Genomic DNA, 23,305 nt, shown 5'->3' with positions numbered 1-23,305 from the left:
GAGATGCAGAGGGAGGAGAGAGAATATATATGGATGAGATGCACAGGGAGGAGAGAGAATATATATGGATGAGATACAGAGGGAGGAGAGAGAATATATATGGATGAGATGCACAGGGAGGAGAGAGAATATATCTGGATGAGATGCAGAGGGAGGAGAGAGAATATATATGGATGAGATGCACAGGGAGGAGAGAGAATATATATGGATGAGATGCAGAGGGAGGAGAAATAATATATATGGATGAGATGCAGAGGGAGGAGAGAGAATATATATGGATGAGATGCAGAGGGAGGAGAGAGTATATGGATGAAATGCAGAGGGAGGAGAGAGAATATATATGGATGAGATGCAGAGGGAGGAGAGAGAATATATATGGATGAGATGCAGAGGGAGGAGAGAGAATATATATGGATGAGATGCAGAGGGAGGAGAGAGAATATATCTGGATGAGATGCAGAGGGAGGAGAGAGAATATATATGGATGAGATGCAGAGGGAGGAGAGAGAATATATATGGATGAGATGCAGAGGGAGGAGAAAGAATATATATGGATGAGATGCAGAGGGAGGAGAGAGAATATATATGGATGAGATGCACAGGGAGGAGAGAGAATATATCTGGATGAGATGCAGAGGGAGGAGAGAGAATATATATGGATGAGATGCAGAGGGAGGAGAGAGAATATATACGGATGAGATGCAGAGGGAGGAGATAGAATATATACGGATGAGAAGCAGAGGGAAGAGAGAATATATATGGATGAGATGCACAGGGAGGAGAGAGAATATATATGGATGAGATACAGAGGGAGGAGAGAGAATATATGATGTGGGGGAGCAGAGATAATATATATGGATGAGATAAAGAGGGAGGAGAGAGAATATATATGGATGAGATGCAGAGGGAGTAGAGAGAATATATATGGATGAGATGCACAGGGAGGAGAGAGAATATATATGGATGAGATACAGAGGGAGGAGAGAGAATATATATGGATGAGATGCACAGGGAGGAGAGAGAATATATCTGGATGAGATGCAGAGGGAGGAGAGAGATTATATATGGATGAGATGCAGAGGGAGGAGAGAGAATATATATGGATGAGATGCAGAGGGAGGAGAAAGAATATATATGGATGAGATGCAGAGGGAGGAGAGAGAATATATATGGATGAGATGCAGAGGGAGGAGAGAGTATATGGATGAAATGCAGAGGGAGGAGAGAGAATATAAATGGATGAGATGAAGAGGGAGGAGAGAGAATATATATGGATGAGATGCAGAGGGAGGAGAGAGAATATATATGGATGAGATGCAGAGGGAGGAGAGAGAATATATATGGATGAGATGCAGAGGGAGGAGAGAGAATATATATGGATGAGATGCAGAGGGAGGAGAGAGAATATATATGGATGAGATGCAGAGGGAGGAGAGAGAATATATATGGATGAGATGCAGAGGGAGGAGAGAGAATATATATGGATGAGATGCAGAGGGAGGAGAGAGAATATATATGGATGAGATGCAGAGGGAGGAGAGAGTATATGGATGAAATGCAGAGTGAGGAGAGGGAATATATATGGATGAGATGCAGAGGGAGGAGAGAGAATATATATGGATGAGATGCAGAGGGAGGAGAGAGAATATATATGGATGAGATGCAGAGGGAGGAGAGAGAATATATATGGATGAGATGCACAGGGAGGAGAGAGAATATATCTGGATGAGATGCACAGGGAGGAGAGAGAATATATCTGGATGAGATGCAGAGGGAGGAGAGAGAATATATATGGATGAGATGCAGAGGGAGGAGAGAGAATATATCTGGATGAGATGCAGAGGGAGGAGAGAGAATATATATGGATGAGATGCAGAGGGAGGAGAGAGAATATATATGGATGAGATGCAGAGGGAGGAGAGAGAATATATATGGATGAGATGCACAGGGAGGAGAGAGAATATATATGGATGAGATACAGAGGGAGGAGAGAGAATATATATGGATGAGATGCACAGGGAGGAGAGAGAATATATCTGGATGAGATGCAGAGGGAGGAGAGAGAATATATATGGATGAGATGCACAGGGAGGAGAGAGAATATATATGGATGAGATGCAGAGGGAGGAGAAATAATATATATGGATGAGATGCAGAGGGAGGAGAGAGAATATATATGGATGAGATGCAGAGGGAGGAGAGAGTATATGGATGAAATGCAGAGGGAGGAGAGAGAATATATATGGATGAGATGAAGAGGGAGGAGAGAGAATATATATGGATGAGATGCAGAGGGAGGAGAGAGAATATATATGGATGAGATGCAGAGGGAGGAGAGAGAATATATATGGATGAGATGCAGAGGGAGGAGAGAGAATATATATGGATGAGATGCAGAGGGAGGAGAGAGAATATATATGGATGAGATGCAGAGGGAGGAGAGAGAATATGGATGAAATGCAGAGGGAGGAGAGAGAATATATATGGATGAGATACAGAGGGAGGAGAGAGAATATATATGGATGAGATACAGAGGGAGGAGAGAGAATATATATGGATGAGATGCAGAGGGAGGAGAGAGAATATATATGGATGAGATGCAGAGGGAGGAGAGAGAATATGGATGAAATGCAGAGGGAGGAGAGACAATATATATGGATGAGATACAGAGGGAGGAGAGAGAATATATATGGATGAGATACAGAGGGAGGAGAGAGAATATATATGGATGAGATGCAGAGGGAGGAGAGAGACTATATATGGATGAGATGCAGAGGGAGGAGAGAGACTATATATGGATGAGATGCAGAGGGAGGAGAGAGACTATATATGGAAGAGATGCAGAGGGAGGAGAGCGAATATATATGGATGAGATGCAGAGGAAGGAGAGAGAATATATATGGATGAGATGCAGAGGGAGGAGAGAGAATATATATGGATGAGATGCAGAGGGAGGAGAGAGAATATATATGGATGAGATGCAGAGGTAGGAGAGAGAATATATCTGGATGAGATGAAGAGGGAGGAGAGAGAATATATATGGATGAGATGCACAGGGAGGAGAGAGAATATATGTGGATGAGATGCAGAGGGAGGAGAGAGAATATATATGGATGAGATACAGAGGGAGGAGAGAGAATATATGATGTGGGGGAGGAGAGATAATATATATGGATGAGATGCAGAGGGAGGAAAGAGTATATGGATGAGATGCACAGGGAGGAGAGAGAATATATCTGGATGAGATGCAGAGGGAGGAGAGAGAATATATATGGATGAGATGCACAGGGAGGAGAGAGAATATATATGGATGAGATGCAGAGGGAGGAGAAATAATATATATGGATGAGATGCAGAGGGAGGAGAGAGAATATATATGGATGAGATGCAGAGGGAGGAGAGAGTATATGGATGAAATGCAGAGGGAGGAGAGAGAATATATATGGATGAGATGAAGAGGGAGGAGAGAGAATATATATGGATGAGATGCAGAGGGAGGAGAGAGAATATATATGGATGAGATGCAGAGGGAGGAGAGAGAATATATATGGATGAGATGCAGAGGGAGGAGAGAGAATATATATGGATGAGATGCAGAGGGAGGAGAGAGAATATATATGGATGAGATGCAGAGGGAGGAGAGAGAATATGGATGAAATGCAGAGGGAGGAGAGAGAATATATATGGATGAGATACAGAGGGAGGAGAGAGAATATATATGGATGAGATACAGAGGGAGGAGAGAGAATATATATGGATGAGATGCAGAGGGAGGAGAGAGAATATATATGGATGAGATGCAGAGGGAGGAGAGAGAATATGGATGAAATGCAGAGGGAGGAGAGACAATATATATGGATGAGATACAGAGGGAGGAGAGAGAATATATATGGATGAGATACAGAGGGAGGAGAGAGAATATATATGGATGAGATGCAGAGGGAGGAGAGAGACTATATATGGATGAGATGCAGAGGGAGGAGAGAGACTATATATGGATGAGATGCAGAGGGAGGAGAGAGACTATATATGGAAGAGATGCAGAGGGAGGAGAGCGAATATATATGGATGAGATGCAGAGGAAGGAGAGAGAATATATATGGATGAGATGCAGAGGGAGGAGAGAGAATATATATGGATGAGATGCAGAGGGAGGAGAGAGAATATATATGGATGAGATGCAGAGGTAGGAGAGAGAATATATCTGGATGAGATGAAGAGGGAGGAGAGAGAATATATATGGATGAGATGCACAGGGAGGAGAGAGAATATATGTGGATGAGATGCAGAGGGAGGAGAGAGAATATATATGGATGAGATACAGAGGGAGGAGAGAGAATATATGATGTGGGGGAGGAGAGATAATATATATGGATGAGATGCAGAGGGAGGAAAGAGTATATGGATGAGATGCAGAGGGAGGAGAGAGAATATATATGGAAGAGATGCAGAGGGAGGAGAGCGAATATATATGGATGAGATACAGAGGAAGGAGAGAGAATATATATGGATGAGATACAGAGGGAGGAGAGAGAATATATATGGATGAGATACAGAGGGAGGAGAGAGAATATATATGGATGAGATACAGAGGAAGGAGAGAGAATATATATGGATAAGATACAGAGGGAGGAGAGAGAATATATATGGAAGAGATGCAGAGGGAGGAGAGAGAATATATATGGATGAGATACAGACGGAGGAGAGAGAATATATATGGTTGAAATACAGAGGGAGGAGAGATAATATATATGGATGAGATACAGAGGGAGGAGAGAGAGTATATATGAATGAGATACAGAGGGAGGAGAGAGAGTATATATGGATGAGATACAGAGGGAGGAGATCGAATATATATGGAAGAGATGCAGAGGGAGGAGAGAGAATATATATTGATGAGATACAGAGGGAGGAGAGAGAATATATATGGAAGAGATGCAGAGGGAGGAGAGAGAATATATATGGATGAGATACAGAGGGAGGAGAGCGAATATATATGGATGAGATACAGAGAAAGGAGAGAGAATATATATGGATGAGAGGGAGGAGAGAGAATATACAGTCAGGTACATAAATATTGGGACATTGACAGAATTTTCATATTTTGGCCTCTATTCACCACCACAATGGCTTTGAAATGAAACAAACAAGATGTGCTTTAACTGCAGACTTTCAGATTTAATTTGAGGGTAATTACATCCAAATCAGGTGAACGGTGTAGGAATTACAACGGTTTCTATATGTGACTCCTACTTTTTAAGGGGCCAAAAGTAATGGGACAAACTAAACAATCCTAAATCTAACTTTCACTTTTTAATACTTTGTTGCAAATCCTTTGCAGGCAATTACAGCCTGAATTCTGGAACGCATAGACATCACCAGACGCTGGGTTTCATCCCCGGTGATGCTCTGCCAGACTTCTACTGCAAATGTCTTCAGTTCCTGCTTGTTCTTGGGGCATTTTCCCTTCAGTTTTGTCTTCATCAAGTGAAATGCATGCTCAATCTGATTCAGGTCAGGGGATTGACTTGGCCATTGTATAACATTCCACTTTTTAGCCTTAAAAAACTCTTTGGTTGCTTTTGCAGTATGCTTCGGGTCATTGTCCATCTGCACTGTGAAGCGCCGTCCAATGAGTTCTGAAGCATTTGACTGAATATGAGCATATAATATTGCTCAAAACACTTCAGAATTAATTCTGCTGCTTTTGTCAGCAGTCACATCATCAATAAATAAAAGTGAACCAGTTCCATTGGCAGCCATACATGCCCACGCCATGACACTACCACCACCATGCTTCACTGATGAGGTGGTATGTTTTGGATCATGAGCAGTTCCTTTCCTTCTCCATACTCTTCTCTTTCCATCACTGTGGTACAAGTTGATCTTTGTCTCATCTGTCCATAGGATGTTGTTCCAGAACTGTAATGGCTTTTTTAGATGTTGTTTGGCAAACTCTAATCTGGTCTTCCTGTTTTCGTGGCTCACCAATGGTTTACATCTTGTGGTGAACCCTCTATATTCACTCTTGTGAAGTCTTCTCTTGATTGTTGACTTTGACACATATACACCTACCTCCTGGAGAGTGTTCTTGATTTGGCCAACTCTTGTGAAGGGGTTTTTCTTCACCAGGGAAATAATTCTTCTGTCATCCACCACAGTTGTTTTCTGTGGTCTTCCGGGTATATTGGTGTTGCTGAGCTCTCCGGTACGTTCTTTCTTTTTAAGAATGTTCCAAGCAGTTGATTTGGCCACACCTAATGTTTTTGCTATCTCTCTGATGGGTTTGTTTTGATTTTTCAGCCTAATGATGGCTTGCTTCACTTATAGTGACAGCTCTTTGGATCTCATATTGAGAGTCGACAGCAACTGATTCCAAATGCAAATGTCACACCTAGAATCAACTCCAGCCCTTTTACCTGCTTAATTGATAATGAAATAATGAGGAAATAGCTGACAGCTGTCCATGAAATAGCTTTTGAGTTGATAGTCCCATTACTTTTGGCCCCTTAAAAAGTGGGAGGCACATATAGAAACCGTTGTAATTCCTACACCGTTCACCTGAGTTGGATGTAGTTAACCTCAAATTAAATCTGAAAGTCTGCAGTTAAAGCACATCTTGTTTGTTTCATTTCAAAGCCATTGTGGGTGTGAATAGAGGCCAAAATATGAAGATTCTGTCAATGTCCCAATATTTATGCACCTGACTGTATATGGATGAGATACAGAGGGAAGAGAGAGAATATATATGGATTAGATACAGAGGGAGGAGAGAGAATATATACGGATGAGATACAGAGGGAGGAGAGAGAATATATATGGATGAGATACAGAGGGAGGAGAGAGAATATATATGGATGAGAGGGAGGAGAGAGATTATATATGGATGAGATACAGAGGGAGGAGAGAGAATATATATGGAAGATATACAGAGGGAGGAGAGAGAATATATATGGATGAGAGGGAGGAGAGAGAATATATATGGATGAGATACAGAGGGAGGAGAGAGAATATATATGGATGAGATATAGAGGGAGGAGAGAGAATATATATGGATGAGATGCAGAGGGAGGAGAGAGAATATATACGGATGAGAGGGAGGAGAGAGAATATATATGGATGAGATACAGAGGGAGGAGAGAGAATATATATGGATGAGAGGGAGGAGAGAGAATATATATGGATGAGATACAGAGGGAGGAGAGAGAATATATATGGATGAGAGGGAGGAGAGAGAATATATATGGATGAGATGCAGAGGGAGGAGAGAGAATATATATGGATGAGACGGAGGAGAGAGAATATATATGGATGAGATCCAGAGGGAGGAGAGAGAATATATATGGATGAGATGCAGAGGGAGGAGAGAGAATATATATGGATAAGATACAGAGGGAGGAGAGAGAATATATATGGATGAGATGCAGAGGGAGGAGAGAGAATATATATGGGTGAGATACAGGGAGCAGAGAGAATATATATGGATGAGAGGGAGGAGAGAGAATATATATGGATGAGATACAGAGGGAGGAGAGAGAATATATATGGATGAGATACAGAGGGAGGAGAGAGAATATATATGGATGAGATACAGAGGGAGGAGAGAGAATATATATGGATGAGACGGAGGAGAGAGAATATATATGGATGAGATACAGAGGGAGGAGAGAGAATATATATGGATGAGAGGGAGGAGAGAGAATATATATGGATGAGATGCAGAGGGAGGAGAGAGAATATATATGGATGAGAAGCAGGAGAGAGAATATATATGGATGAGATCCAGAGGGAGGAGAGAGAATATATATGGATGAGATGCAGAGGGAGGAGAGAGAATATATATGGATGAGATGCAGAGGGAGGAGAGAGAATGTATAAGGATGAGATGCAGAGGGAGGAGAGAGAATATATATGAAAGAGATGCAGAGGGAGGAGAGCGAATATATATGGATGAGATACAGTGGGGCCTATTCATTAAACCTAAAAATTCTCTAGAGATAATTAGGTTTAGAACTCGCATGGAGTTCTAACTAATTATAGGTGGATATAAAATGTTATTCCCTCCTGTAGGTCCTTTAGAATAAAAGTTCTTTATAAATGATTCTTCTTCCTTGTTCCACAATAATTGCCGCCAGGCATATATTTCGGATGTATATAAAAGAGAAAAAAATTTACCACATATAGTGAAGTACAATCTATTTATTTGAAAAACAATTTTAAAACATATTATCCTCCAGCACTTGGGGGTTTGGGTAACGTACCAGATGGAGAGGTGTATATGTACACCTGCAAACACATGTGAGTCAAGAAGCAATCCCGGACAAAGCCCTTGTCTTCACGATCCCTGATGTAAACAGTCCACTCCTCACATCTGCATCTGTTCCTTCCCCATAAACACCAACGCGTTTCAAGAATTCAAGTCTTCAACTAGTTCTAAATTCAACAAATGTACTGGTATCTGCAGCATGCTAATTGTTCAAGAGCTGTGCAAAGGACTGGAAAGTGATCAATGCTGCAGATACCAGTACATTTGTTGAATTTAGAACTAGTTGAAGACTTGAATTGTTGAAACGCGTTGGTGTTTATGGGGAAGGAACAGATGCAGATGTGAGGAGTGGACTGTTTACATCAGGGATTGTGAAGACAAAGGCTTTGTCCGGGATTGCTTCTTGACTCACGTGTTTGCCGGTGTACATATACACCTCTCCATCTGGTACGTTACCCAAACCCCAAGTGCTGGAGGATAATATGTTTTAAAATTGTTTTTCAAATAAATAGATTGTACTTCACTATATGTGGCAAATTTTTTTCTCTTTTATATACATCCGAAATATATGCCTGGCGGCAATTATTGTGGAACAAGGAAGAAAAATCATTTATAAAGAACTTTTATTCTAAAGGACCTACAGGAGGGAATAACATTTTATATTAACCTAGGAGGAAGCGCTGGGACTTTATTGTTTTTGTTTATGTCTTTGATTATAGAGTTTTGTGACCTCTATTTATCGTTCTAACTGCATCCTATATTGAAGCGCATTGTTATTTCAATATAATTTTTGTAATTATAGGTGGAATTCATCATTCCACCTCTCCATAAGTATCTATTCCGAAAAGCTGTCATTTTTGCGATGACAGCTTTTCGGGAAATAGATACTTTTCCCTGCCTACACTACATTATCGCATCTGGAAACAGTGCTGCACATGCGCTGTTACATCTGTAAAACCAGCGCATGCGCAGCACTGCCTACAGATGCGTTAAGTTTGTGTACCCCCTCCCCCCTCCGCTCACCTCCCCCCCCCGACTTACTTGTCCGCGCAGCAGCCTCCGGCTCCATCCTGCTGGTCTGTCATGTGGTTTCCCAGCAGACCACATGACAGATTAGAAAAAAAAAAAACTTTTTTTTTTTTTTCTAAACTTTCTTGTGCTCTGCTGGGGAGCACACATGTCCGACCAGCCTCCGGAGCCTGAGGACGGAGCAGAGCGCCGGAGGGACTCGTCGGGGGACCTGCACACGCGGATACAGGTAAGTCGATTCTGCTATTCACCACCTCACAGTGGCGAATAGTAACTGCATCAAATTCCGAAAATTGATAATTTTCGGAATTTGATGAATACCACAATTTCCACATCCCCATTCTAATGGATGGGGAGTGTGGAAATTAACGCAGGGGAACTTAGCAAGGAGATATCTGTGATATCTCCTGTGTTAAGTCTGTTCATGAATACCAAAATAACGTTATTTAAGGAAAATGTCCTTAAAAACTTTATTTTAGTGTTGATGAATAGGCCCCTAAGTCTGTTCATGAATACCAATATTTATGGATGAGAGGGAGGAGAGAGAATATATATGAATGAGATGTAGAGGGAGGAGAGAGAATATATATGGAAGAGATGCAGAGGGAGGAGAGAGAATATATATGGATGAGATGCAGAGGGAGGAGAGAGAATATATATGGATGAGATGCAGAGGGAGGAGAGAGAATATATATGGATGAGATGCAGAGGGAGGAGAGAGAATATATATGGAAGAGATGCAGAGGGAGGAGAGCGAATATATATGGATGAGATACAGTGGGGCCTATTCATTAAACCTAAAAATTCTCTAGAGATAATTAGGTTTAGAACTCGCATGGAGTTCTAACTAATTATAGGTGGATATAAAATGTTATTCCCTCCTGTAGGTCCTTTAGAATAAAAGTTCTTTATAAATGATTCTTCTTCCTTGTTCCACAATAATTGCCGCCAGGCATATATTTCGGATGTATATAAAAGAGAAAAAAATTTGCCACATATAGTGAAGTACAATCTATTTATTTGAAAAACAATTTTAAAACATATTATCCTCTAGCACTTGGGGGTTTGGGTAACATACCAGATGGAGAGGTTTATATGTACACCGGCAAACACATGTGAGTCAAGAAGCAATCCCGGACAAAGCCCTTGTCTTCACGATCCCTGATGTAAACAGTCCACTCCTCACATCTGCATCTGTTCCTTCCCCATAAACACCAACGCGTTTCAACAATTCAAGTCTTTAACTAGTTCTAAATTCAACAAATGTACTGGTATCTGCAGCATTGATCACTTTCCAGTCCTTTGCACAGCTCTTGAACAATTAGCATGCTGCAGATACCAGTAAATTTGTTGAATTTAGAACTAGTTGAAGACTTGAATTGTTGAAACGCGTTGGTGTTTATGGGGAAGGAACAGATGCAGATGTGAGGAGTGGACTGTTTACATCAGGGATCGTGAAGACAAGGGCTTTGTCCGGGATTGCTTCTTGACTCACATGTGTTTGCCGGTGTACATATACACCTCTCCATCTGGTACGTTACCCAAACCCCAAAGTGCTGGAGGATAATATGTTTTAAAATTGTTTTTCAAATAAATAGACCCCTCCATACTCACCACTACCTATCTGTACTACCTCCCTGACCCATCCATACTCACCACTACCTATCTGCACTACCTCCCTGACCCATTCATACTCACCACTACCTATCTGCACTACCTCTCTGACCCATCCATACTCACCACTACCTATCTGCACTACCTCCCTGACCCCTCCATACTCACCACTACCTATCTGCACTACCTCCCTGACCCCTCCATACTCACCACTTCCTATCTGCACTACCCCCTGGCCCCTCCATACTCACCACTACCTATCTGCACTACCCGCTGACCCCTCCATACTCACCACTAACTATCTGCACTACCTCCCTGACCCCTCCATACTCACCACTAACTATCTGCACTACCTCCCTGACCCCTCCATACTCACCACTTCCTATCTGCACTACCCCCTGGCCCCTCCATACTCACCACTACCTATCTGCACTACCCCCCTGACCCCTCCATACTCACTCATTAATACACCCTCTCCAGTGACTGGCCACATCCCTTTCTGGGCCTCTTTTATTGCATTCCCCTGGGGGCCCTTCATGATGCAGTCCGCCACTGTGGGGTTGGACCACTTGACAAGTTGGGGATGGGATGGATGACGAGTGGCTACAAGAGGGGGAAGGCCGGAAAAGTGGGGGTAGGCTCCCCTGTCTTAAGTGCCCTGGGCCCCCGAAGGCTTTATCTGACCCTGCATATCACATGTCTCTAGCTGCATGATATTATATACATCTCACTCTTGCTGCATATTGCATACATATGACATTTCTTTAGCTGCATGATATACAGTATACATCTCACTCTTGCTGCTGCATATTGCACATATCACACATCTCTAGCTGAATGATATTATATACATCTCAATCTTGCTGCATAATATTAATATATATATATATATACAGTATATACCCGCCCCAGCTTCGCGCTGGAGCAATTTTGAACTTACGGCTATAGTCATTTTTAACCAAGGTCTTATAAGACTGATTTGTAGTCAACATTCGTTGTTTTTTCTCATGACGTCAAAACAAAAAGATTTAGTTTTGACGTGACATGCAAAAGGGGCCACGTAAAGTTGTCCATGAGTAAAAGAGCCTCCTCTTGGTCAACTCCAGCCAGGATAAGTGTCTGTCCCTGTGCTTTATTTATTGTCATGCAAAGCAGACTCTTACCGGTTTTTCACATTAATGAAATAGGAACGGAAGAAATCAAGGGAAAAACTTAAATTTTGTATCAGTAAACAGGGTTTACATCAGTTTTTCTGGAGAAACCGCATAATATGTATCAATCTCTACATGCTATAAAATAAAGTCCATTGTTGTGATATATCTGTAATGGTTTAGGCAACATAAGCCAAGGAAGCACTCGGACGTCCCTTTTTTTTATTGTCTTCACTAAAATCGTAACTTAGCGCCGTAACTTGCGCTCTTGGCGCCCGGTGCAAGCAACGCCCCTCAGCGTAACATCATGCGGATGGGGCGTGGCCACAATCGCCGGTGATTACCGCAATGCCTGGGGGGCTGTAAGGACACCGGTGTGCATGCCTGAAGCGTCCTAAGGACACTCCAAGCGGCACTGCTGCAGAAGTTCTGGCTGCGGGGCGTCATTCTAGGCACCCTGCTAGCCAGATGTCGGGGCCGTTAGTGAGCCGCGGTGCCGCCCACAGAGCACTGCGCTCTGTGCAGCCGTACCGCTCACACACCCCTAGTTACGTCCCTGTTGTAACTGCTCGGCTCCCTTTTGTCATACATTAATCTGTCATATACCTAAACCTTCCTCAACAAATGTACTATAGAATAGTGAAAACTGCATCAAAATCCATGCATTGGTTCTCGAGATTAACCCAAACAAACACCGACCAGGGACTTTAGTTTATACTATGTATAGGAGATACATATTTCACATGTCTCTAGCTGCATAATATTAGACACAAATCACGTCGGTAGCCGTATGATTATATATACATGTCACTCTTGCTGAATATTACATATATCTCATATGTCTACTTCTCTAGAGACTTTAGCTGCATTGTATTAGGCACATCTGACATATCTGTAGCTTTATAACATTACATGCATATCACATGTCTCCAGTCTTTATATCAATAAGACACATCTATCTCACACTTCTCTGCCTGCATATATTCATTTATTACAGGGAGACTTATTGCACCTTGGAGATTTAAGGTGCCTACACACTTGGCGATTTTTTTACACGATCTGGCCGATTGCAAAGCATTGGAACGACAGATTGTGTAAAAAATGCACAATCATGAGTCCCCACTCACGATCACGATGCGTGTCCCCGCTGGTCCACGATGCACTGGGAAAAGTCTGGATTAAGGAGAGATCGTTTGAATATTGGACACCAGATTGTGTGCAGAGCTGCCGGGGAGAGTTTCTAGGGAAATCATGCACGATGTCAGATAGTCAGCAAGTCGGTAAGTGTGTAGGCATCTTTACTCCTTCCCAAATTAGAGAGCTCAATCTGGCAGGAGAGGCTTACAATGCCAGCAGTATTTTGGGTTATCTCAAGGATTGCACACAGCGCCCGTAGTAAACCTATGACAATCAGGCTCGCATAAAGCTAAAAATAAACACAAAAGTTAACAACACAAAAACGAACAAACAAAGATGCACACACCCGCCACCCACTTACTTGATCACTATTTGCAGACTTTTTCGATGCTGGCGCAGCTGAATATGGCCTAATTAACAGCTTTTGGCTTAGATAACTCAAAAAAGATACATAGCTCTCTAATAAATATCAAGAGACCTAAGTAAAGGCTTACAGTAATATGAATATGATATTCCTCTTGTATAGAAATCCAGTGTGTATTGTATACAGGTCTGCACCCAACAGCACAGTCTGAAAATGTATATTTAGAAAGAGTGCCTTATGGGAAAGCAAGGTAATGCCTGTTAAATAATGCACAATCAAATGGAAAATGACTTTTCAGAATCACCCTGGGACGTAGTATGTTGACAGGCTGCTGAAGGACCAAAGGCTGGCTGCACACAATGATTACTGATCGCTGTAATATAATGTAGATCAGCAGTGACACTGCCACAAAATCAGCCCACATTAACTTTTTACATTTATTTATGAAGCTATTAGTTTTTTTTTATTTACAGGTTTTACACATATCTATTTCTAGCTGGGATAATGGAAGACGGACGTTTCTACTGAAAGTAACATAGTGTAAATCAGGAAGCACCCACACTGCTTTGTATTATATCACATTTTGTCATATATTTCATTTTAGGTGCATATGAGTTTAAGCAGCTATAGCACGTGGTCACTGGCGTAACTAGGGTATTTGGAGGTCAGGGCAAACTTTAAAATGGAACCCGCCCCCCCCCACTATGTGTGCGCGCCGCAGGCGTGTGTGCCAAAAATGGGCGTGGTCACAAGAGGCGTGGCTACTGAAAAATGGGGTGTGTCAACATGACACACACTCTTTTCTTGTCACTGGGAACATTTCTTTCCATTTGCACCTTAATGCAGTGCCCCTTATACAGTCCCTCCTATGCAGTGCCCCTAGTAGTGGTCCCTCTTATGCAGGCCCCTTATATAGTATCCCCAGTATACAATGCCCCCAGTAGTAGTCCCTCTTATGCAGGCCCCCAGTAGTGCCCCTTACACAGTTCCCCCTGTAGTAGTCCCCCTTATGCAGCCTGCCATTAGTTCCCCTTATACAGTTCCCCAGGAATGATCCCCCCTTATGCAGGCCCCCAGTAGTGCCACTTATACAGTGCCCCCAGTAGTTACCCCCCTATGCAGTGCCCCCTGTAGCAGTTCTCCCTTTTCAGTGCCCCCTGTAGTTGTCCCCCCTGTGCAGTGCCCCCAGTAGTAAGCCCCTTATATAGTGCCCCCAGTAGTGGTTTCCCCCAATGCAGTGCCCCCAGTAGTAGTCCTCCCTTATACACTGCCCTTTATATAGTGCCCCAGTAGGAGTCCCCCTTGATGCAGTGCCCCCAGTAGTGGTCCGCCCCAATGCAGTGCCCCCAGTAGTAGTCCCCCTTATACAGTGCCCTTTATATAGTGCCCCAGCAGGAGTCCCCCTTGATGCAGTGCCCCCAGTAGTGGTCCCCCCCCAATGCAGTGCCCCCAGTAGTAGTCCCCCCTATACAGTGACCTTTATATAGTGCCCCAGCAGGAGTTCCCCTTGATGCAGTGCCCCCAGTAGTGGTCCCCCCAATGCAGTGCCTCCAGTAGTAGTCCACCCTATACAGTGCCCTTTATATAGTGCCCCCAGTAGGAGTCCCCCTTGATGCAGTGCCCCTGTAGTAGTCCCCAGTAGTGGTCCCCCACGATGCAGTGCCCCCAGTAGTATCCCCCCCAGTAGTGGTTCCCCCCTGAAGCAGTGCCCCAGTAGTAGTCCCCTCCTTAGTAATAACCCCCCCTCGAAGCAGTGCCCCCAGTAGTAGTCCTTTCCTTAGTAACAGTCCCCCCTCGAAGCAGTGCCCCCAGTAGTAGTCCCCTCCTTAGTAATAGCCCTCCCCCTCGAAGCAGTGCCGCCAGTAGTAGTCCCTTTCTTAGTAATAGCCCCCCTCGAAGCAGTGCTGCCAGTAGTAGTCCCCTCCTTAGTAATAGTACCCCCCCGAAGCAGTGCCGCCAGTAGAAGTCCCCTTAGTAATATTACCCCCGCGATGCAGTGCCCCCAGTATAAGTGCCGTGTCCCCCCTGACAAATACACATTGACATTAAACAATAAATACAAGTAAAATACTTACCTGAATCCACGCTCCGGCTCCCGCGGCCGTCCGCACATCAGTCCTCCCGGGCTGGCGCGCTCTGCATTATGGGGGAGACGTCATGACGTCTCTCCCATTACCCACTGCAGGAGCCGGAAGGGAGCCGGCTCTTGCAGTGGGCGCTGCAGCTGCAGCAGTCAATGAGAGTCTATGTGACTCTCATTGGCTGCTGATTAACACACACATCGCTGCCGTTCGGCGGAGATGTGTGTGCAGCAGCAGCCAATGAGAGTCTGTCTGACTCTCATTGGCTGCTGATTAACACACACATCGCCACCAGCGCTGGCGGCGATATGTGTGTTATGCACAGCATGAGCCCGCCTGCCACCCTCCTCCTGGCGCTATTGGGCAAGCACTCAGGGGGAGGGAAGGGGCTTGGCTGTTGAGCACAGGACTGGCGCTGGAAGCCTAGTGCCGGTCCTGTGTAAATGTGTAGCGCTGACCGCACTCACTGCAGTCGGCACTACACTGGCTAACTAGGGCGTGCCGGTACCGTGGCCGGCAGCGTGGTGTAACTACCCCTATGCTGGGGCTGGGGATGCAGTGGTCTATGTCTCTGAGGTGAGGAGTGACATCACAAGAATAACAAAGCTGTGTTAGGATCTACTGAAGCTCAACTGTCATTGCTGTTGCGTCTATGGAACTCACCCATCATTGCTGTTGCGTCTATTGAACTCATCCATCATTGCTGTTGCCATATTTGTGTGGCTGCTGGATGATCTGAGCCCAGATGTCAGAATACCGGAGCTAATATCAATGATGCAGAGACTGCCTACTCTATTAACCTCAGACAGGGGGTTGTAAAGTAGCCGCAAATCCTCCATTGTTGTCCTACGCTAGCTAATTCACATCTCTCAGACCCCTCCATCATGCGCTTACTCAGTTTACTTGTGCATGCATCAGTGTGGGCCAAGGGAGAGCGTTCCTGAGGATCCCTCTCCAGAAAATCTACAATAGTTTTTAAGATGGCGTCAGCGGTCAGAGCCAAGCTCCGGAATGTTCCACCATCCAGAGCTTGGTAAATCCGTCAGTTTAGCAGCAATAGGGGGTTGCTTTGTGGTCGGAAATGGAGGGACAGTGGCAGTTATGGGAGATATCTCCTGCAGTCCCTCCTACTTAGATCCCAGGGATCCTTAATATTTGTGGATACCTGAAAAAATCTTTACTAAACATTTGTATATGCTCCTAGGGCTAGCAATACATTGGGCTTACCATATGTTACCAGAGGGCCATATGTGGGGGCGTGGCCACACTCAATCAGGTGCCCCTGCAAGAGCTGAATGTAGCGGTGTCACTTGATTACATCAAACTTTCACTCCCAGGCCACGACAAAGGGCCTATGGGCCTGATTCAGAGCCGGACGCAATTAGCGCTCACTCGTCCAGAAAATAGGGGTGGCTATTCAAATGAACCGTTTGCTCTTTGCGGTCTGTTCACGCCTCTAGGTCTGAACGAGCGAACAAAACTTGCGGTCGTTTTTTGGAAAAATACTCCCCCTGGCCGCTCGCATCCTACGTCATATCCGCTATTTATTAGATTAATCGAGTACATCGCTATTCTTGTGGTTGGTTTTTGCTACCACAATCTTGCGAGCAGTTCTGGCTATAAAATAACCCAGTGACGTGGTCAATGACGCTGCTGTATTAATTATGCACACCCATAAAACGCCCGTTTTGACCTTTAAGCACGCCTGCGTTCGGATCTCCACTCCCCGTTTTCAAGCACCTTCCCGTTACCACCCACATACGCCTCATTCTGTCACTCAAATTAGCAGGCATTCGCTATTTTGCGAGCACATGAATTTCGACCGCACTGACTGGTTCGCGCATGCGTATAACGAGCCATACGCATGCTCAGTTGGGCAAACATCACTTGGAGCGAACGAGCGGCCGCTTACGAGCGGCTCTGAATCAGGCCCTATATCCCCCCCCCTCTCTGTGCCTCTGTCTCTCTTCAGAATCCTATTTCACCCTCTCCTATTATTTTCCCCATTCACCGCTTATCTGCATCCATTAACTATTTTGTTTCCTGCACCCACGAAATTCACTGCCCTACTGTACATATATAGAAACAAACTTTACACCCACAAGTTGTCCTCACACGTCCCCTTCCTCGCCCTCGTCCACCTCATGTCTGCTAGTGACCTCACACATCCCTGGACCTAGTGAAATCCTCACTATCTGCTCGCGCTCCTCCTCACAGCGAAACACTTTTCATCCATCTCATGCTTATAATCCCACCAACCTGACCCACATATTCCCATTACACTAATTTCCCTTCCCCTGTGCACTTTGGAAAGCAGATCTGCTTGCATCCATCCAGGATCTGTTCATTTTAAAATCTCTCATACTCATTGCCATTACAGAAAGAAAGTCGAGGACTGCATAGTTACACACCTAAAGATTTTCTGTCCAACCATCCAAGTAGTTGATTGGTTGGCATGAATATCTGGTAAGGTATGTAAGCCAAATGACACAGCAATTTGCTCCCAAACGCCGGAAAATTGACAAAAACTGTTGTTTGAACAAATTGTTTAGATCAAACATTTAACAAACTTGTCTGACGACCATTTTCATCTGTTTTCTGGCATTTAAGAGCAAATTGCTGATCATCATTTACTCCCATATGTTACCAGATTTTCATTCCAACCAATCAACTAGTTGGATGGTTGGACAGAAAATCTTTAGGTGTGTACCCAGCCTTACCTTCTCTGACACTACATCCCATGCAGCTCTCTCCTATAGGGGACTCTCACTGAGTGGCCTATTCATCATTGGGGGATGGATGGACCCCAATGATGTCGCAAGTTGTGGCTGTGGATACTTAACTATCACAGCAGTTCAATATAGCTACAGTGCCGGGACAGCTGTTTCAAATAGCAGCTGTCTCCATAACCCCTAGTACTGCTATACAATGCATGTCTAACCTCTATGGTTCCACCAGGGTAGTCAGGCAAAACCTAGTGCTGGTTAGCCTAAAATCAGACGGGATGCCAAACTGGTTGTTCCCCTAATGTTGTGCTAACCAGCACTAGGCTGAAAGCAGTCGTTCTACTGATTTAGGGGGATTCCATGCATTTTTTTTTTTAAATGATCTAATAGCCTTATACTGTACATAGCCAGACATTTATATATGCCCGGCTACAAAGATGACGTTTTTATTGTGTGCAGGAAAAATCACACAAGATCGTTTCTGCCGTTTTGAAACTTATGGACGATTATCGTTTGTCCCCATAAACTGACAGATAGGGCCTGATTCAAAGGAGCATGCTAAGTTAATGCCGCATGCTTGTCGCCAGTGCTTTCAGCCTGCACATGTGTCCGAGTCACAATATGCAAGCATCCCGATGGTTACCGCTGGAAGCCGCAGAAGGTTGAGTCTCCTATATCCAAAATGCTTGGGACCAGGGGTATTTTGGATATCGGAATATTCCGTACTTTGGAATATTTGCATACCATAATGAAATATCTTGGGAATGGGACCCAAATCTAAACACAGAATGCTTTTATGTTTTATATAGACCTTATACACATAGCCTGCAGGTTGTTTTATACAATATTTTCAATAATGTTGTGGCTCAAACAAAGTTTGTGTACATACATGAAATTAATTTGTGTTTCATATACGAATAACCTGAAGATAATTTTATACAATATTTTTAATAATTGTGTGCCTTAAATAAAGTTTGTGTACACTGAACCATGAGAAAGCAAAGGTTTCACTATCTCATGCTGAAGAAATTCTGTATTTCGAAATATTACGTATTTCAGAATATTTGGATATGGGAGACTCAACCTGTAATATAATGGAATGTATATAAGAGATGTGCACGTCAGATAGGACCCTGAGTTTGTTAATAGGTTTCATTATTTCAGATTTGCAATACATTGTATTAGTAACAGCCTCTTAAGTGCCCCAGAACAATGGCTGTGTTTCAGAGTTGCATGCAAGTCCGTTTTATCGGCGGATCTTGCTATTATTCACACTGTGCATCTCTTGCCGAGCATACACAAATTTGTGGGACTACGAATGACTAAGCTGCATACACACGTAAAGATTTTCTGTCCAACCATCCAACTAGTTGATTGGTTGGAATGAAAATCTGGTAACGTGTGGGAATAACTGATAGTCAGCATTTGCTCCTAAATGCCAGAAAACAGATGAAAATGGACGTCAGACAAGTTTGTTAAATGTTTGATCGAAATAATTTGTTCAAACAACAGTTTTTGTCCATTTTCCGGCATTTGGGAGCAAATTGCTGATTGTCATTTGCTTTCATACCTTACCAGATTTTCATTCCAACCAATCAACTAGTTGGATGGTTGGACAGAAAACCTTTACGTGTGTACACAGCTTAAGATTTATATGCATCTCAGGTAATCCGGGTTATGTGCACAGTGTGAAAAGACCAGGTTGAAATAACCGGGTACCCTGGAAACGAGCAGGGTTGAACATGGTTACTTTCAACCCGGGTAGCGATGCAGTGTGAACGGGTAACCCGGGTTGATGCGACCCGGGTCCCATTCACAGCGTAGGAAGAGTAGACGCTTGGAGATGATTTAATCTCCAATCGCCGGTTCAGCACGTGATTGCGGTGACATCATCGACCCGGCAATAAGCTGGGTCGGGCTGCCAATCTGAAAGGGGTCTCAGTCGGGTCGCTCCCGGGATGGACCCGTGAACAAAATCCCGAGTGCGACCAGGCATTGCGATGTGAAAGGGGTATTAGTATTCCATGGGTGTTTTGCTGCCCATGCTTCCCATAGAAACACCAGCCCTGCGCTGACAAGCCTGACACAAGGACCTCACACTCATGGCCTCACTGTTATACTAGGGAACAGCCCAGACTAATAGCACAGGGGCTGCGTAAAATATTTAGGGGTTAAGGGTAATGCTTATTTATTAATTTATTACTGGAGCTTTTCACGTTCATTCAATCAATCAATTCATTAATTTCAATGTAGATTTTACACATAGCTCAAATACTGTGAACTCATAACAAGGAATGGACTACTGAAGAGAATGGGAGAAGGTCTACAGTATATAATACCCCTTTTACACCAGAGCAAAAACCTGGGTTTTTGCTGGGTCTACCTGGGTTGCAGCTCAGTGTAAAAGGGTCCCTGAAAAATAGTTAATGGTGCAGTGTAAACGGTGCAACCCAGGTTATCTGATCTGGAACATGCCTAAAATGAACGGATTCGTGGTTGTGGAGCAGTCACCTCCCACTTTTTATGACCTCACAGGTTTAGCAGGGCAGACCTGAGTTCAATGTGAACAGGGCGGCCCTGGGAGTAACCCAGATCAAAGGTGCAGTGTAAATGGGTCTGACCAGGGTTGGAACCATGTCCAAAAACCCAGGTCGGACCTGGGTTTTTGGTGGAAAAGAGGTATTACTTGTACTCTTGCTTTTTTAGATACATGTGACCATACACAAGCCATTTATTAGACTAATGCTCAAATGCAGAGCGACTGCATCTGCTTACACAAAACCACGCCAGTGGGTAACGTACCTAGTGATGGCAGAGAAATATTTAAACTTGACTGCAGCACTAAAGGGTTAATTAATCTTAAAACAAATCTATGAAACGTTCCAGCCTTCTAATGGTACCTGCCCAAGACTGCTGCAGTAAATGTCCAGTTAAGGAGGGTTGTAAAACAGCAGCATACATAGGCAAACACAGGTGGAGGGGAGGTTCTGGGTTGCCTGGAAACCCCCCTCCCCAGCCCATACCATAACCACAATACATTAGAAATCGTAATATAATAGAATTTCACTTATGCTGCATGTTCTTCTCGGTATCACAAATGAAATAATCAGCACCACCTGTTGAACAAGTGTCAGCCAGTATTAAATACACCTGTGCACCAACTAGGAGATCTGGAAAACATGCACTGTTATGGATGCAATGCTATAGACCATCAATAGGGTTTATTATTAATACTGTATAATACACTACTCAGTGCATAAGAAGACCAACATATACATATATGCCCAGAGCAGTGCTATGTTCTTGTGCTGCACCCCCAGACTCCCGGACTTGCTCCAATAGTCTGGAATGGTGACTGCATCTGAAATAAATACATTCAGCTCAGGCAGGATGGCCCTACTGTTGCATTTAATGGCTTACTGTGATCTGGAATTATGATGCACAATACACTTTGTATGATGCATATTTTAGCTGGATAAGTGCTAATTATGCCGTCTTCATGGACTGGCCACACTCACTGTAAAATCAAGCATTTGGAAACCCCCCATCTAAAAATCCTGCGTGTAACACTGGCATTAGTGCTTGTTCAAACACAGTTGTCACTGAAAAAAAAGTATTTTGGCATCTACCTGGGATGTGTAGACATTGTAAAAACAGCTTTCATATAAGTGCCTTATTTCCACAGAAGACAGCACAAAATGCATAACAATGATTTGCAAATCAATGCATTATTAATTGGGGATATGAATTAGGTCTCATTCAGCAGACAGATGACAGCAACCAATATCGGAGATTTTAGCAAGTGTAGCACTATGTCCTTCCTGCTTAACGCTGCGTCCACAAGGACATTTCACTTAGGGGCCTATTTATCATTAAATATTTATGGCATTTCCCCTGAAAACATCCATTCCATTTTCGCGAGATACCCGCAATTATTATCACCCCAATGTATGAAGGAGGGACTGCAGCAAAATCTTCGATATCTGCTGCGGCCGCTCCATTCCGCCAGCAACTGCAATCACCATAGGTTTCTATGAGGGATGCGCTGCTGTAGGTTTCTATGAGGGATGCGCTGCTGTAGGTTTCTATGAGAGATGCGCTGCTGTAGGTTTCTATGAGGGATGCGCTGCTGTAGGTTTCTATGAGAGATGCGAATCATTCCAGAGTTTGGTCTCAGCAGCTGATGATGCATACTCTGAGCACATCACAGCGCCCCCGTCTCTGCATGTGCTATTTAATATATTTGGGTGGTATAATCGCATCCTGAAACGATTTTTTGGGGCGCTTTTATCACACACAGATTGCATTGCAAATGTGATTATTGATAAATGGGCCCCTTAGTCACTTTTTATCTGTAACTGCATTGAGTGTATGCATAATTCCATATTGAGACATAGGGGTAAATGCAATATTGCGCAGAGTTCTGACATTGGCGAATTCTGTGCGAGTATGTCCGATGTTTAAAGATTTAAAGTAGTAGTCATTTAACAGGCAAAACCAGGTTGATTTTACCCTATTACCTTATTAGTTACCCCATAGTGTCTTCTACGGAAAGGCATTTTCGTTTAAATTAACATAGTTGTTCCAAATAACTTGATTGTTGACTTGTATAAGCTGTTCTACAACTTTTACTAAATACATTTCTTGCCGCCTTCTGTGCTTTTCAACGCGGTTCAGGGGTGGAACTACCGGTGGTGCAGCCAGTGCACTGCACCAGGGCCAGTGGCGGACTGGGCCGGGGGGCAGGGTGCCATCTACCGGGCCGGTACATTGTTAGTACTTGAAGGCCGCCTGGCTGTGGCAGAGAGTGCTGCTTCAGCTCTGACAGGGGAAGACCAGCTACGCAGCGAGTGATATCTAAGTTAAAGAGGCTAATAAAAAATGGCTGCCCCCATGCTAAGCTACAAAGAAATGGCCGCTGTCGACCAATGAGGAGC

General features: G+C 43.7%; 1 protein-coding gene across 1 annotated transcript in view; it reads right to left on the bottom strand.

Annotated features, from left to right (window-relative positions):
* The window catches only part of ATP8A2 (ATPase phospholipid transporting 8A2), a 758,530-nt gene extending 735,559 nt beyond the window's left edge, over positions 1-22,971 (bottom strand). Inside the window, exon 1 of the mRNA XM_088460283.1 lies at positions 22,889-22,971. The gene's annotated coding sequence lies outside the window, so the exon portion shown is untranslated. The remainder of the gene's footprint in view (positions 1-22,888) is intronic.
* Between the last annotated feature and the right edge of the window lie 334 nt (positions 22,972-23,305).

This window comes from Taudactylus pleione, unplaced genomic scaffold (genome assembly GCF_031769625.1).
Source record: "Taudactylus pleione unplaced genomic scaffold, aTauple2 ptg000043l, whole genome shotgun sequence".
NCBI lineage: Eukaryota > Metazoa > Chordata > Amphibia > Anura > Myobatrachidae > Taudactylus > Taudactylus pleione.
The sequence above is the reverse complement of the archived record's forward strand: the minus strand, read 5'-3'. Positions and strand labels throughout refer to the sequence as shown.